Source organism: Ornithorhynchus anatinus, chromosome 12 (genome assembly GCF_004115215.2).
Source record: "Ornithorhynchus anatinus isolate Pmale09 chromosome 12, mOrnAna1.pri.v4, whole genome shotgun sequence".
Taxonomy (NCBI): domain Eukaryota; kingdom Metazoa; phylum Chordata; class Mammalia; order Monotremata; family Ornithorhynchidae; genus Ornithorhynchus; species Ornithorhynchus anatinus.
Window position 1 is genome coordinate 40,248,134 of NC_041739.1, and position 16,275 is coordinate 40,264,408.

At 48.5% G+C, this 16,275-nt stretch overlaps 1 protein-coding gene across 5 annotated transcripts in view; it reads right to left on the reverse strand.

Annotated features, from left to right (window-relative positions):
• The window catches only part of GSTCD (glutathione S-transferase C-terminal domain containing), a 159,079-nt gene that overhangs the window by 101,677 nt on the left and 41,127 nt on the right, over window positions 1-16,275 (reverse strand). The gene's annotated exons all lie outside the window — the stretch shown is intronic.

A 16,275-nucleotide genomic window follows, 5' to 3' on the forward strand; every position in this document is an offset into this window, starting at 1 on the left:
GAAGCGGTCCTTCACATTCATTTTGAGTCCGTCTTGGATCCGCTACTCATGTGTCTCACAGAACCGTCTGATACGGGAAATCAGGTGCAGAGAAAGGATCGGGTTCGGCCTTCGGGATTCTGGAGAAGGCAGAGAGAACCAGTAAATCCATAAAAACAGACTCTCGAGGCCCTTCAAGAAGCTCCAAGAGGATGGGAAGGGGGATCAGAAACTTTCAAGCCCTCCTTTTGACACTTTCTTCTCCGTGTCTTAAAAGAATAAATGTCTGCCTGGATCTTGTTTCAGGAACATTAATGCCCCGTTTCGCTATCCTAAGGGAAAACCCTCACATCTGTAAGCCCGTGATTAGACCGCGAGCCCGTCAATGGGCAGGGACCGTCTCTATCTGTTGCCGAATTGTACGTTCCAAGCGCTCAGTACAGTGCTCTGCACACAGTAAGCGCTCACTAAATACTATTGAACGAATGAATATTACAATAGTTTATTTTGTAAAAGAACCTGAATTACTTATGAATCTCAGAATACTTTCATTTTCTATCCTCAAGCAGTCCCTGAGGACTTCCTCCTGCCTAGCTGGATCCGGAGACAATGCCAGACCCATTTCAATCCGTCACTCAATCACATTCGCTGAGTGCTTTCTGTCTGCAGAGCATCGGGCTAAGTGTTTGGGCGAGTACAGCGAGAAGGCAGATGATATAGTAGACAAGGCACAGGCCCGGGAGTCAGAGGACGCGGGTTCTCATCCCGGATCTGCCACTTGTCTGCTCTGTGTCCTCGGGTGAGCCATTTCATTTCTCTGTGTTTCCGTTTCCTCATCTGTAATAGGGGGATTCAATCAATCCCACTCTCCCTCCCACTCCGACTGTGAGGCCCGTGTGGGACAGGGACTTTGTCTGACCTGCACGCGGTAACGGCTCAATAAACGGGCCCGAATGATTAAATAATGTGAACCGCTGCTATTTTTTTTTCCACTCAATGCCCATTTGTAAAGTCGTTAGGAGAACACAGACCTTGATGGCAGAATCTGGGGGCTTTTAAAGTGATCTCCAGTGGCGACGTACCTGAGAAGGAGGTGACCTGATAGAAAGAGCGCCAGCCTGGGAGTCGGGCGGGCCTAATGTGACTCCTTGGACAAGTTACTGAATTGTACATTCCAAGCGCTTAGTACAGTGCTCTGCACATAGTAAGCGCTCAATAAATACTATTGAATGAATGAACTTCACTGTGCCTCCGTTTCCTCATCTGTAAAATGGGAATTAAATGCCCGTCCTCCCTCCCCACTTAGTCCGTGACGGGGACTGCGTCTGATTTGATTACTCTAAATCTACTCCAGGGTTTGGTAAATAGTAAGTGCTTAACAAAAAGCACAAATATTACTATTATTATTAATAATAATAATAATAATATATGAGCATCGGTGTTTTACAAGGGCTATTATCTCTTAGTTATAATTAGGACGTTCTGGGAACTGGAGTACTAACTGTAACCATCAGGTAGAGGCTCCGATCCCACGAGATGTTTTTTCTCCCATAACGGGAGAGGAAAGAAACAGGGTTTTTCTCATCAAGTCCTCCAAGCCAATAGTACAGCTACAAAATCAGTATCTCACCCACGATACTCCTTTATGTAGCTGAGGATCAATGATAACCAACATATTCAAGTGTGTTTTTAATCAATGCCGACGGTGCTGCATAAAATGTTGTTAAATACCACGATCGTATTGAGATTTAATGAGATGAGAGATTAACACTGAGCTTCACTGAAAGGAGGCTTAACTAATATACTTTTCTGGAAACAAAACGACACCTTCCTTTCGGTAATATCCGAGTCCATTTAATCTAAGAAAGAACCGGTTTCACCGGCAATCAGCTTGATTAGTTAAACGCCGATCCACATGCTTAGAAGACAATTTTCTAATGTATTATCTTTACCTCTTAGACCGCGAATCCCATGCTAGACAGGCAATTCCGACTGAACTGCATCCATCTGAGCGTTAAGCACAGCGCCCGGCCCTTTAAATGCTTCACAAATAATAATGATAATAATGGTGTTTGTTAAGCGCTAAGCGCTGTTCTAAGCACTTGGGCAGATACGAGGTAATCAGGTTGTCGCACGTGGGGGCTCCCAGTCTTAATCCCCATTTTACAGATGAGGGAACTGAGGCACCGAAAAATGAAGTGACTTGCCCAAAGTCACACGGCAGAGCGGCGAGCCGGAATTAGAACCCATGACCCCTGACTCCCAAGCCCGGGCTCTTTCCACTGAGCCACACCGCTCCTCCATACCATACCTCTGTTGTGATTATTTCTGCCATCATGACGTTGGAGTCTCCTTGACCAAGCTGGGCGGAGGAAGCCATAATGTTCTCCCAAGACCACGGAACTACCCGATCAACTTGCCCTTTGACCAAGCAAGGTCTCGCACCATCCACCGTCCAGAAAAAGCCATAAACTCTTGTAGCCATATCAGGTCGAACCCTGTGGAATCCTCACCCAGGGGTAGTGGATGCTTCAACACTGGTAATTATGATGGTATTTATTAAATGCTTACTAGTCGTTCATTCAATCGTATTTACTGAGTGCGCAGAGCACGGTACTAAGCACTTGGGAGAGTACGATTCAGCAACAGAGAGAGACGAACCCTGCCCAAACGGGCTCGCAGTCCAGAAGGGAGACAGACATAAAAAAAAGTAAACAGGCAATGTGTCAAACACTGTTCTAAGCGCTGTGGTAGATAGGAGCTAATCAGGTTGGACCACATGGGGCTCCCAGTCTTAATGTCCAAGAGGATTCTCTTCAACCCAAGGGGGAAATCCACTAAAATGAACTTTAAATTGAGCAGAGAAAGCTGGGATTCCTCTCCTCTCCCGGAATCACAGAATGCAGATCTCCAGAGTCCAAGTGCTGACTGATCATTTCACCCGTGATAACTGCTTCTGAGAATCGTTCGTCTCAGTTTTCATTCTTGGATTCCTGGGTGTCTGGTCGATCTGAGGTCACATTTTGATGTCTGCACTAAAGAACTGGCCGGGAGTTCAGAGATTCGGATAGGTTTTCCACAGTTCTCTACCTGAATTGCCAATTAATCACATTTAATCAGCGCTTAGAAAATTCCCATCTTATAGAAGATGAGACAGTCTCCCGTAAGTGGTGAGGCAAAAATAGACAACTGTCTTGGTGGTGAATTGTTTCTCAACGCGTACCTCGTAAAACCAATGTCTGACCGTGCTTGAGGGGAGGAATTGTGTCTTTCGTACTGTATTTTCCTAAGCACTTAACAGAGTGCCCTGCACACAAAAAGTGTTCAATAAATACCACTGATCGATGGAATTTCTTCCACATCATTATCCATACAAAAGAGTTCCCTTGCTGTCTTCGTTACCTACAGTAGCAGTAAATATGATTGAAAGTAGCAGATGCCATTTTACCTCTCAGTATTACGATCTTCCCCAAGTCTCTGCTCCAAGACAAAATTATCCTATTTCTGACTGCTACGAGCCGAGCTGTCCCACTTCCTCGGCCTTCCTCCAACTATCCGTCTGCTGTGCCCCATCATTTGAAGCTTTGCTCAGCTGTCTATTTGAAATTTTTCTTCTATTTGTGGTTATCCTGCCTTGGCTCGCCATAGAACAATTGTTTGGATATCCTGTTGTCATTCAATATTGGTTCCTTCTCTTAGACCGTGAGCCCTACGTGGGCCAGGGACTGCATCCGACCAGATTTTCTTGTAACAGTCCCAGCACTTCCGATTGTCATGATCTTTGTTTTCTTGACATTCAAAGTTTTAACTTTGAATTGGAGTTTAAATTTGAATTGGAAGTCTTAACACATTTACAGGAGACGGAGAGAAGATTGAAATAGCTGACGATTTTCTCTCCTGGGATCGATAATCAACAATACAGGAACTAGTAGTTAAGAAATACGCCAAGGATTAACGTTAGGAAGCTGTGTTATGAAGAACCTGGAAAAAATCATGAAACGTGCCGATGTGATGCTTGCCACAAAAATACCAACTGTCGATTCTATGGTGTTTCCAGTGACAATATATGGATCCGAATGCTGGACGGTGAAAAAACAGGATAGAAAAAGCATCGATTCTTTTGAAATGCGGTGTTAGAGAAGACTTAAGTGAATATCATGGACTGCCCGAAAAACAAACAAATGAGGTCTGGAGCAAATTGAGCCCATTTGGTCTTTGGAAAGCCAAAGGACTCGATGTAAATTAGCATATTTTAGACACATCATCAGGAGGACTAATTCCCTGAAGAAGACACTAATCCTAGGAAAATTCCAGGAAAAATGTGGAAGAGGCAAACCAACAGCTAGAGGGATAGAAACCAGAAGCAGCGTGGCTTAGTGGAAAGAGCACGGGTTTGGGAGTCAGAGGTCATGGGTTCTAATCCCGGCCCCGCCACTTGTCAGCTGTGTGACTTTGGGCAAATCACTTAAGTTCTGTGGGCCTCGGTTACAAAATGGGGATTAAGACTGTAATCCCCACCTGATTAGCGTGTACCTACCCCAGCGCTGGGCAGATAGTAAGCGCTTAACAAATACCATCATCATCATCGTAACAACAATAACGGAAGAACCATTAGCAAGGTTATGGATTATGGCAGAAGATACGACGTTCTGGAGAAAATACATCCACAGACTCGCTATGAATCGGAAGTGGCTCGACAGTAACGGGAAAGTCAGGGGATGGACAGGATTTGGGTGGGAAGATAAGGAGCGCCGTTTTGGACATGTTAAGTTCGAGGAGACAGAAAGACATCCAAGAAATAATAATAATAATGATAATGTTGGTATTTGTTAAGCGCTTACTACGTGCCGAGCACTGTTCTAAGTGCTGGGGGAGATACAGGGTAACCAGGTTGTCCCATGTGAGGCTCACAGTCTTAATCCCCATTTTACAGATGAGATAACTGAGTCACAGAGAAGTGAAGTGACTTGCCCACAGTCACACAGCTGCCAAGTGGCTGAGCTGGGATAAGTAGAGGTGTCTTGTTGGCAGGAGGAGATGCGAGACTGGAGAGAGGGAGAGAGAGATGTAGATTTGGGTATCTTCTGCGTAGAAATGATAGTTGAAACCATGGGAGCGAATGAGCTACCCAAGGGAGTGGATTTAGATAGACAATAGAAGGGGACCCAGAACTGAACCTTGAAGGACCCCCACAGTGAGGGGGTGGGAGGCAGGGGAGGAACCCGCGAAGGACACTGAGAATGAAACGGACGGAGAGATAAGAGGAGTGCCAGGAGAGGATGCCAGGAGAGGACAGAGTCAGTGAAGCCAAGGTTGGATAACCTTTCCACTGTGGAGGGGTCTACAGTGTCGCAGGCAGCTGAGAGGTGGAGGAGGACTAGGATGGAGAGGCCATTGGATTTGGCAAGGAGATCACTGGTAACTTTTGAGAGGGAGGTTTCTGTGGAGTGAAGAGGACAGAAGGGGGACAAGGAGAGAACCGGAGAAGAGGAATTTGAGACAGCAGGTGTCGAAAACTCGCTCAAGAAGTTCGGAGAGGAACGGTAGGAGGGAGAAGGGGTGATAACTGGAGGGAGCCGTGGGGTCGGGGACATTTTTTTTTTTTAAGATGGGGAAACATGGGCATGTTTGATAGCAGTGGGGAAGAGGCCACTGGAGATAGAACGGTTGAAGATGGCTCCTAGGGAGGGAAGAAAAGGAGGGGGAGAGAGTTTTGATGCAGTGCAAAGGGATGGAGTCCGATGCACATGTGGAGGGGGTGGTTTTGAGAGGAGGCAGGAGATCTCCTCTAGAGAAACTGCTGGGAAGGATGGGAGAGCTGAAGAAGGGGATGCAAGGGGGGGCGGGACTGAGATGGGCCAGGGGCGATTTTAGGGAGCTCACACCCGACGGTGTCTATTTTCTTAATAAAGTTGGCGGCCAGGTCACTGGGGGCAAGGCGGAGGGGTAGGGAGCCGGAGGAGGGAGTTAAATACCTGGAACAACTGGCGAGGGTGATGGACATGGGTGTCAATAAAGGTAGAGAAATCATTTTGCCGGGCAGAGGCGAGGGCAGAGTTAAAGCACGCGAGGATAAATTGAAAACGGACAGAGTCGACCGTATCTAGAGCGACGGCTGCTGTTCATGTTACCTCAGCGTTTCTTTCCGTGCACCAACTGTTTTCTTCATCAAAAATGGGTGCGTTTTCATTTCCTGGCCACGCACCCGAGCACACGCACCCAGTATGTGCATAATTGGCCGGGCGGCTGGCTTCACCTTTCTCTCCCACGGTCAGGGCAATCTTTCCTTTCCCCCAAACCTGGCCCACTCCCTTTCCGAAGGCACCACGCCAGCACAGTCTGTTAGCCATCGCTGTTTCCCATTTTCAGTGTTGAGTGAAAATTTCATGGCTTCAGGTAGTGCTTCAGTGCGAGACACAATTACATCAAAATCGTGCAAGGTTTAGGATGCCAGGAGGGATGTGAGCTAAATGCTGAATTAAATGAAATGGATGGTTGGGCCGATCCTAATCATAATTGTCTACGGTAACAAAGGGCATTGCAATTCAAACAAATGATGACTAATTAGCACGGTCCCATTAGCAGAAAACGATCATGAGTCTTTCCTCTAAAGTCTAGTTCGGTAAACATTTAGAATCCATACTTTAGAGTTTCCGGTGATTATAAACCGAGGAGTTTACTCGCGTGGCTACAGGTCACTTTGAAAACGTACAGGACAGGGTCACGGAGAAGAGGCAGCACACCCTGTTTTGGGGTCTGCACGGCAATCGCTTTGCAGTTTCCTAACGTGATTGTCCACGCATTTTTAATAATAGTAATACGCATAATAACGGTATTTTTTAAGCGCTTTCTATGCGCCAATCACTGTTCAAAATGCTGGGGTAGATATAAGCTAATCACGTTGAACAGTGCCTGTCCCACATGGGCCTCACGGTCTTAAACCCTGATTTTATTTACAGATGCGGTAACTGAGACCCAGAGAAGTAATTTGCCCAAGGTCACATAGCAGACAAGTGGTGGAGCTGGGATTAGAATCCAGTTCCGTGATAATAATAATAATAATGCTGGTATTTGTTAAGCACTTACCACGTGCCAAAGCACTCTTCTAAGCGCTAGGGTAGATACAGGGTAATCAGGTTGTCCCACATGAGGCTCACAGTCTTAATCCCCGTTTTCCAGATGAAGTAACTGAGACACAGAGAAGTGAAGTGGCGGACCCGGGATTGGATTTTACATCTCCTGACTCCCAGGTCCGTGTTTCAGCCACTGAGTCATGCTGCTTCCCTCTGACTCTTCAGTAGGCATAACTGAGAACGGTGCGACGTCAAAACACATTTTCAACGGTCGTAATCTGGCTAAAATCAAGCCACACACCTGGAGCAGAACCCTTCCGTGGGGGTGGGGGGGGGGGGGGGGGGTGGGAGCATAATGGTCGAGGTCATTCATTCAATAGTATTTATTGAGCGCTTACTATGTGCAGAGCACTGGACTAAGCGCTTGAGATGTACAAGTCGGTAACAGATAGAGACAGTCCCTGCCCTCTGACGGATTTACAGTCTAATCGACGGGTTTACAGGTCTCGCACATGTCCCCTACCCGCCTCTGAACCAGGCCTGCCTCAATCCAGTTCACAACACATCCTCAACTTTGTTTCGGAAGGAGTAGCTGAAAACAAGATGACGCTACTCTTTAGTGGGTTTGAGTGGGTTTACTCACCTTGAGAAAACCCCACCCAAGGGGCGTGGACGTCCATTCTGATGCATTTACACTGTAAGTCCATCGATTTAGAATAATAATAATAATAATGATGTCGGTATTTGTTAAGCGCTTACTACGTGCAGAGCGCCGTTCTAAGCGCTGGGGTAGACACAGGGGAATCAGGTTGGCCCACGTGGGGCTCGCGGCCTCAATCCCCATTTTACAGATGAGGTCACCGAGGTCCAGAGAAGTGAAGTGACTTGCCCACAGTCACACAGCTGACAAGTGGCTGAGCCAGGATTCGAACCCGTGCCCTCTGACTCCAAAGCCCGGGCTCTTTCCACTGAGCCACGCTGTAAGCTCATCAGTGGGCAGGGACCGTCTCTATCTGCTGCCGATTTGTCCGTTCCAAGCGCTCAGTACAGTGCTCTGCACATAGTAAGCGCTCAATAAATACCACTGAATGAATGACTTTATCCTTTATTGTACTTTGATTAAGTTAGATGCTGTAGTGTTTACACCCAGCTGGCCTGGAGTAGCAGGGGGAATCTCTGCTGCTCAATTCCTCTCCCTTGATAAAAACTTGTCTGAATTCAACGGAGTCTGTGAAGTTTTTCTTCGACAGGGGATAGCTTGCTCAGAAATACCACTTCCTCCTCGTCCCCCATCTTTTCCTGGGTGCCAACCAACGGCGCGCGGCTCGGTGGAAAGAACGCGGGCTCGGGAGTCAGAGGCCACGGGTTCTAATCCCGGCTCCGCCACTTGCCAGCTGTGTGACTTTGGGCAAATCACCGAACTGCTCTGGGCCTCGGTTACCTCGTCTGTAAAAACCGGGGATTAAAACCGTGAGCCCCACGTGGGACGACCTGATCACCTGCTATGCCCCAGGGCTTAGAACAGTGCTTTGCACATAGTAAGCGCTTAGCAAATACCACAATTTATTTATTTTATTTACTTCCCCCCTCTTCAAAGCCCTACCGAAGGCACACCTCCTCCAGGAGGCCTTCCCAGACTAAGCCCCCCTTTTCCTCAGCTCCCCTTTTCCCCCCTCACCCTTTGCTCTACCCACCGCGTCCCACCGCACTTGTGCATATCTATACATATCTATAATTCTATTTATTTATATTAATGCCTGATTCCTTGTTCTGATGTATATACACAGGTCTACTTCTACTTATTTATGTGGACGCTATTGATTCCCGTCTCCGCCCTTCGAGACCGTGAGCCCGTTGTGGGCAGGGATTGTCTCTCTCGGTTGCTGAATTGTATTTTCCAAGAGCTTAGTCCAGTGCTCTGCACACAGCAAGCGCTCAATAAATACGATCGAAGGAAGGAAGGGATGACTCCTGAGCCACCGTGAGCCTTCTCCACCGACGGAAACAGCCATTTCATCGAAACCATCCCTTTTCTCCAGTCTTACAGTCGAAAAGCCGACACGTTTCTTCTTCTTATTACATTATTATTACCACATTATTCATAGTTAATATGGTAACAGTTATCTCCGGGGCATCTGAGAGAGGGAAAATCCTCTACTGAACGGTCTGCTTTTAGAGTCCCTACAGATCTCCAGGTCATTCGTTCATTCATTCAATAGTATTTACTGAGCGCTTACTAGGTGCAGAGCACTGTACCAAGCGCCTGGAACGTACAAATCGGCGACAGATAGACACAGTCCCTGCCCTCTGACGGGCTTACAGTCTAATCTAATGAACGCTACGCGAAGTGCACCTCATCGAAAGGTCAGAATCACGTCATGGCTGAAGAAGTGCCTCAGAAGTTCTCACAGGGAAAGGTCGGAAGGAATTAAGGGCGACCCGCGGCCTGGGAAATTCCAGCAGCAATTGAGAAGGGATTAGAACCCCTGGCTTGGGTTGATAGGGAGAAGTATTTTACTACTGACCCTTTCTGTCACCCTGAAAAATAGTTAATGCAAAAGGTCTATGCAGTTTCTGATAATAACGACAGAGTCCAAAGAAACATCTTTGACGGTATTTGTTAAGCACTTCCTAGGTGTCAGGCACCGAAATAATAATAATAATAACAACAATAATAACGATAATAGTAATGTTGGTATTCGTTAAGCATTTACTAGGTGACAGGCACTGTAATAACGATAATAACGTGGCATTCGTTAAGCGCTTGCTATGTGCCGAGCACTGTTCTAAACACTGGGGTAGATACAAGGTAAGCAGGTTGTCCCACGCGGGGCTCACAAGTCTCCCCATTTCACAGACGAGGTAACTGAGGCCCAGAGAAGTGAAGTGGCTTGCCCAAGGTCGCACAGCAGGCAGGTGGCGGATCCGGGATTAGAACCCACATCCTCTGACTCCCAAGCCCGTGCTTTGGCCTCGAAACCACGCTAATAATAATTATGGTACTTGTTAAGCGTTCACTAGGTGCCGAGCACTGTTCTAAGCGCTGGGGGAGATACAAGTTAGGTTGGACACAGTCCCCGTCCCGCGTAGGGCTCACAGTCTTGATCCCCGTTTTCGGATGAGTTAACCGAGGCCGAGAAGCGAAGCGACTGGCCCAGGATCACCCGACGGACATGTGGAGGAGCTGAGATTAGAACCCATGACCTTCTGACTCCCAAGCCCGTGTTGTATCCACTAAGCGCCGCTGCTTCCAATATGCAGCTCTGATACTTTCCCCCCCATGTCTTTATTCATTCAATAGTATTTATTGAGCGCTTACTATGTGCAGAGCACCGTACCAAGCGCTTGGAATGGCCAAATCTGCAACAGATACAGTCCCTGCCCGATGACGGGCTCACAGTCTCCCTTACGGATAAGTGACTTCAGTCTCTTTTGGAAAACCACTGGAGACTCTTTATAAGCTTCGATTAATCGATCGGTCCTATTTACTGAGTACTTACTGAGTGCAGAGCACTGTACTAAGCACTTGGGAGAGTACGAGATAACAAATAACAGACACATTCCCTGCCTTAGCAGAGAGTCACCTTCTGGGAAACCGCGGTTCGGGTTGCAAAGGAAATTACCGTTGTATGGGATGCAAAAATCGTGTTTGAACACCTATAACGGATATGCAGTTATACGGTAAAAATAGAGTGATATAGTATAGCTATTTTAGTACCGAGGCAGCAATAGACATTAACAGAGAAGCAGCGTGGCTCAGTGTTGGTATTCGTTAAGCGCTTACTATGTGCCGAGCACCGTTCTAAGCGCTGGGGTAGACACGGGGAGTCAGGTTGTCCCACTTGGGGCTCACAGTCTTCATCCCCATTTTCCAGATGAGGTAACTGAGGCACCGAGAAGTGAAGTGACTTGCCCAAAGTCACAAAGCTGACAAGTGGCCGAGCCGGGATTCGAACCCATGAGCTCTGACTCCCAAGCCCTTGCTCTTTCCACTGAGCCACGCTGCTTCTCTTGCACGTGGGGCAACGTGATGAGCCTGTGTATCTCCCCCAGTACTTAGAACAGTGCTCGGCACATAGTAAGCGCTTAATAAATACCAACATTATTATTATAGAGCTCTGTAGAGGATTGTTACCCTTCCCTTTCAGTAACAAAACCCGGAGACCCAAAGACGTTAATCGCAAAGTCACATAAGCAATTAAGGAACAGAATTCGATCAGGAGGGAGAACAGGAACGTCTTCTTTACTATGAAATTCCCGTGAGCTCCCCTTCTCCCTCTACTCCCTCTACCACCCCCCCCCCGCACCTCTCCGCAGCTAAACCCTCTTTCCCCCCATCTCCCTCCGCTCCTCCCCCTCTCCCTTCCCGTCCCCTCGGCACCGTACCCGTCCGCTCGACTGTATATATTTTCGTCACCCTATTTATTTTGTTAATGAAATGTACATCGGCTCGATTCTATTTAGTCGCCATCGGTTTTTACGAGACGTTCTTCCCCTCGACTCTATTTATCGCCGTCGTCCTCGTCCGCCCGTCAGACGGCGGGGACCGTCTCTATCCGTTGCCGACCTGTTCGTCCCAAGCGCTTAGTACGGTGCTCTGCACATAGTAAGCGCTCAATAAATACTATTGAATGAACGAAGGAATGAACAACGCCCTCAATTCGCCTGTACTCTGAAAGGCATTCAGGTAAACGGGGTTCTGCGAGACAAAGGAATCGCCGAGTAAAAGCCAGGGGTTACTTTCGTGCGATCACCCGGTGTAACCTGACGAAGAGATTAATGCATTCTTCGAAAAACCGGAGAACCAGGTGAAAAATCCTACGTGTCACATCAGTCATTTCGAAGTTTGGTTTTTGAATTTCACGGTGACGATGTGGAAACTTGGGATTTGGCCGGGCCGCTCGTTTTATTCACTCTAACCGAAATAAATGAGTCCACTTCCCCGAGAATGAGCCAGGTAACAATCCGAGCCGGAAAAACCTCAACTGCTACTAATAATCAACCTTTCTCATTTGCCTGCTAAGCTTACCGCTGGTCGTGAAGAAGACAGATCGTAGATCGGCTATTCGATCTCTCTAATCGCTCTCTCCCAACCCCTACCCCCATGTAATTCCCTCCCTTCAGCACCGCTTGCGTCCGTATCCGCTAAGCACCGAGATACTCAGTGCACCCTCTCGCAGCATTTATGGAGCTGCTCTTCATCCCCATTTGGCAGGCGAGGTAACTGAGGCCCAGAGAAGCGAAGTGACCCGTCCAAGGTCACGCAGCAGACAAGAGGAGGAGCCGGGATTAGAACCCATGACCTTTTGACTCTCAAGGCCCCAAACCTTTCTATCTGATCGCCTCCCCTACCGGTAACGTCTGACTCCTCCATTAGACTGTAAAATCATTAGACTGGGGGCAGGGATCGTGGCTGGAACTTTCCCAAGTCTTCAGTGGCGTGCGGTGTCCACAGTAAGCTTTCGATGAATAGCACTGATCGATTAAAATAGCAGCAATAATCATAGTGATGATAATGACGATTGTGATACTTAAGCGCTTACTATGTGCTAGGCGCTTTACTAATCACTGGGTAGATACAAGATACACATAATCAGCTTCTGCATCACCTATGAATTTAGATCTTTGAATATTTACTATCCGCCCCACCCGACCCCATACTCCAACAAGCAGCGTGGCCTGGGAGCCCGAAGGACCTGGGTTCTGATCCCGGCTCAGCCACCTGTCTGCTGCGGGACCTTGGGCGAGTCGCTTCGCTTCTCTGGGCCTCATCTGTTAAATGGGGATTAAGATCATGAGCCCCGTGTGGGACGGGGACTGTGTCTAACGCGATTAGCCTGTACGCACCCCAGCGCCTAGAACAGTGCTTGACCCACAGTCAGCGCTTAATAAATACCATCGTCATCACCCTCAGCCCCACGGCACTTAGGTACATATCCGTAATTTCTTCATTTCTATTCCCCTTCCCCTCCCCTCAGCGCTGTGCTCATTTGTATATATTTTTATTACCCTATTTATTTTGCTAATGAGGTGTACATCCCCTTGATTCTACTTATTGCTATTGTTTCTGCCCGTCTCCCCCGATTAGACCGTGAGCCCGTCAATGGGCAGGGACGGTCTCTACCTGTTGCCGAACCGTCCATTCCAAGCGCTTAGTTCAGTGCTCTGCACAGGGTAAGCGCTCAATAAGCACTACTGAAGGAATGAATGAATGATGTCTGCCTTCCCCTCTATTCATTCAATAGTATTTATTGAGCGCTTACTACGTGCAGAGCGCTGTACTAAGCGCTTGGAATGGACAGATCGGTAACAGATAGAGACAGTCCCTGCCCTTCGACGGGCTTACGGTCTAATCGAGACCGTAAGCTCCTCGTGGGCAGGGAATCGGTCTACATTCTGCTGTACTGTACTCTCCCAACCTCTTAGAACAGTGCTCTCGCACACGGTAAGTGGTCAAATCCCACCGATTGATGGATAAGTGATAATGTTGTGTCCCTCCCACTCGGCTGTAAATTCCCAGAGGGCAGAGAGCAAGTACTCTCCCTCTCTTGCATTCTCCAAACTAAAGCGCACCGCGCAGAGGAGGCCCTTAATATCTATCACTGATCGATGGACTGCGGGAAAGAAATCCTCTCTCTCCCTCTCTCCTTTGTGTTTAAATGCTAAATGGGTAGAAAGGAAGTCGCCCGAAGGAAAACCTCCGAATCCAAACCCTTTGTTTTTCCAGGGGCCAAATCTACTCCAGCGGGCCTCTTTTTCAACTTAAAAAGCAATAACTCTGTCCTGCTTGACCCAGAGACAGAATGTAGGCCGCCAGGCGTTTTGGCATTTCGTGAGGAAGTACGAAAGGAAAAAGGTTTCTCCCACAAAAACGTTCAGACCGTTTTCCCCCACTCCCCGAGAAACTCTACGAGTAGCCCGTCCAACGCCGCGTCCAACGCCACCTCCTCACCATTGGCTTTAGAGCACTCCGTCGCCTCGCCCTCTCCCACCGCGCCTCGCTACTCTACTCCAACACCAGCCATCTCACAGCGGGGTTCAGTGGAAAGAGCCCGGGCTGGGGAGTCAGAGGTCACGGGTTCGAATGCCGGCTCCGCCACCCCGTCGGCTGTGTGACTGTGGGCGAGTCACTTCGCTTCTCTGGGCCTCAGTGACCTCATCTGGAAAATGGGGATTAATAATAATAATAATAATAATAATAATGTTGGTATCTGTTAAGCGCTTACTATGTGCGGAGCACTGTTCTAAGCGCTGGGGTAGACACAGGGGAATCAGGCTGTCCCACGTGGGGCTCACAGTCTTAATCCCCACTTTACAGATGAGGGAACTGAGGCACAGAGAAGCCAAGTGACTCGGCCACAGTCACACAGCTGACGAGTGGCAGAGCCGGGATTCGAACTCGTGACCTCCGACTCCAAAGCCCGTGCTCCTTCCACTGAGCCACGCTGCTTCTCCCAAGATTAAGATTAAGACTGGGAGCCTCACGTGGGGCGACCTGATCACCCTGGATCTACCCCAGCGCTGAGAACAGTGCTCTGCACAAAGTAAGCGCTTAACAAATACCAGCATTTATGAACATCATCAGTACCGTACCGCGATCTCGTCTAACTCACCGGCGGCCTCTCGCCCGCGTCCTACCTCCGGCCTGGAATGCTTTCCCTCCTCAAATTAGACAGACGACTGCTCTCCCCCACTTCGAAGCCGTATTGAATTGAAGGCTCATCTCCTCCAAGACGCCTTCCCTGACTACGCCCCGCTCTCCTCTCCTCCCACTCCCTTCTGCGCCGCTCTTACTCGTTCCTTCATTCATCCTCCCTCCCATCCTCACGGCACATTTCATCCCCTTGATTCTATTTATTGCCATCGTTCTCGTCTGTCCGTCTCCCCCGATTAGACTGTGAGCCCGTCAGAGGGCAGTACAAGCGCTCCGCGCGTAATGAGCGTTCAATAAATACCGTTGAATGAATGAATGAAATATAGAACACTTTCATTAATGAATCAGTTGGCTGTCCTGCTGTAATGATAATAACAATAATGGTGATATTTGTTAAGCGCTTACTATGTGCAAAGCACTGTTCTAAGTGCCGGGGGGATACAAGGTAATCAGGTGGTCCCACGTGGGGCTCAGAGGTTTTCATCCCCATTTTACAGATGAGGCAACTGAGGCCCAGAGACGTGAAGTGACCTGCCCACAGTCACGCAACTGACAAGTGGCGGAGCGGGGATTCGAACCCATGACCTCTGACTCCCAAGCCCGGACACTTTACACTGAGCCAGGCTGCCCCAAGCGCTTAGTACAGTGTTTTGCACGCAGTAAGCACTCGATGAATACGATCCAATGAGTGAAGGAAGGGGTCCCGCCGCTTGGAAAAATTCTGAAACCGAATTTATGAAGCACTAAAGTTTAATGCGTAGGTTAGGGCAGAAGGGAGAGGGAGGGGTGGGAAAAATAAAGTAACCTGGATTGTATTAAGATGCCCTTAATCATCTTTAGAGGAAGGCGAGGTTGACACAATTTCGACAGAATGCAATGCGGTAACGTGAAGGAAACCTGTACGGTCTCTCCTTCACTTCGATGCGTGGCGTAGTGGACAGGGGACAGGCCTGGGAGTCCGGAGGTCATGGATTCGAATCCCGGCCCCGCCACTCTTCCGTTGCGTGACCTCGGGCAAGTTGATCTGTTCGTTAGCTGGAATTTAAAAGGTAAACCAAACCAAGCCTTCCCTTGCCAGAGACGTCCGTTTCCACCGCTCTGACATTCTGAATAGTAATGCGAGGGACGGGACTCTTCTTCCCCAATTTATGGGTGTAATCTGGAGCACGAGTCAGAATCACATGACTGAAATAATCATGATGACGGTTTTCGTTAAGCGACCACTATGTGCCGGGGTAGCCGGGGGTGGATTCAAGGAGATCAGGGCGTCCCACGTGGGGCTCCCAGTCTTAATCCCCATTTGCCGCCTCCGTTCATTCAATAGTATTTATTGAGCGCTTACTATGCGCAGAGCGCCGTACTAAGCGCTTCCAAATCGGTAACGGATGGAGACAGTCCCTGCCCTCTGACGGGCTTACGGCCTCTAGACCGTAAGCTCACTGTGGGCACGGAATAATGATGATAATTATGGTATTCGTTAAACGCTTACTAGGTGCCCAGCACTGTTCCAAGCACTGGGGCAGATACGAGGTCATCAGGCTGTCCCACGTGGGGCTCCCAGTCTTCATC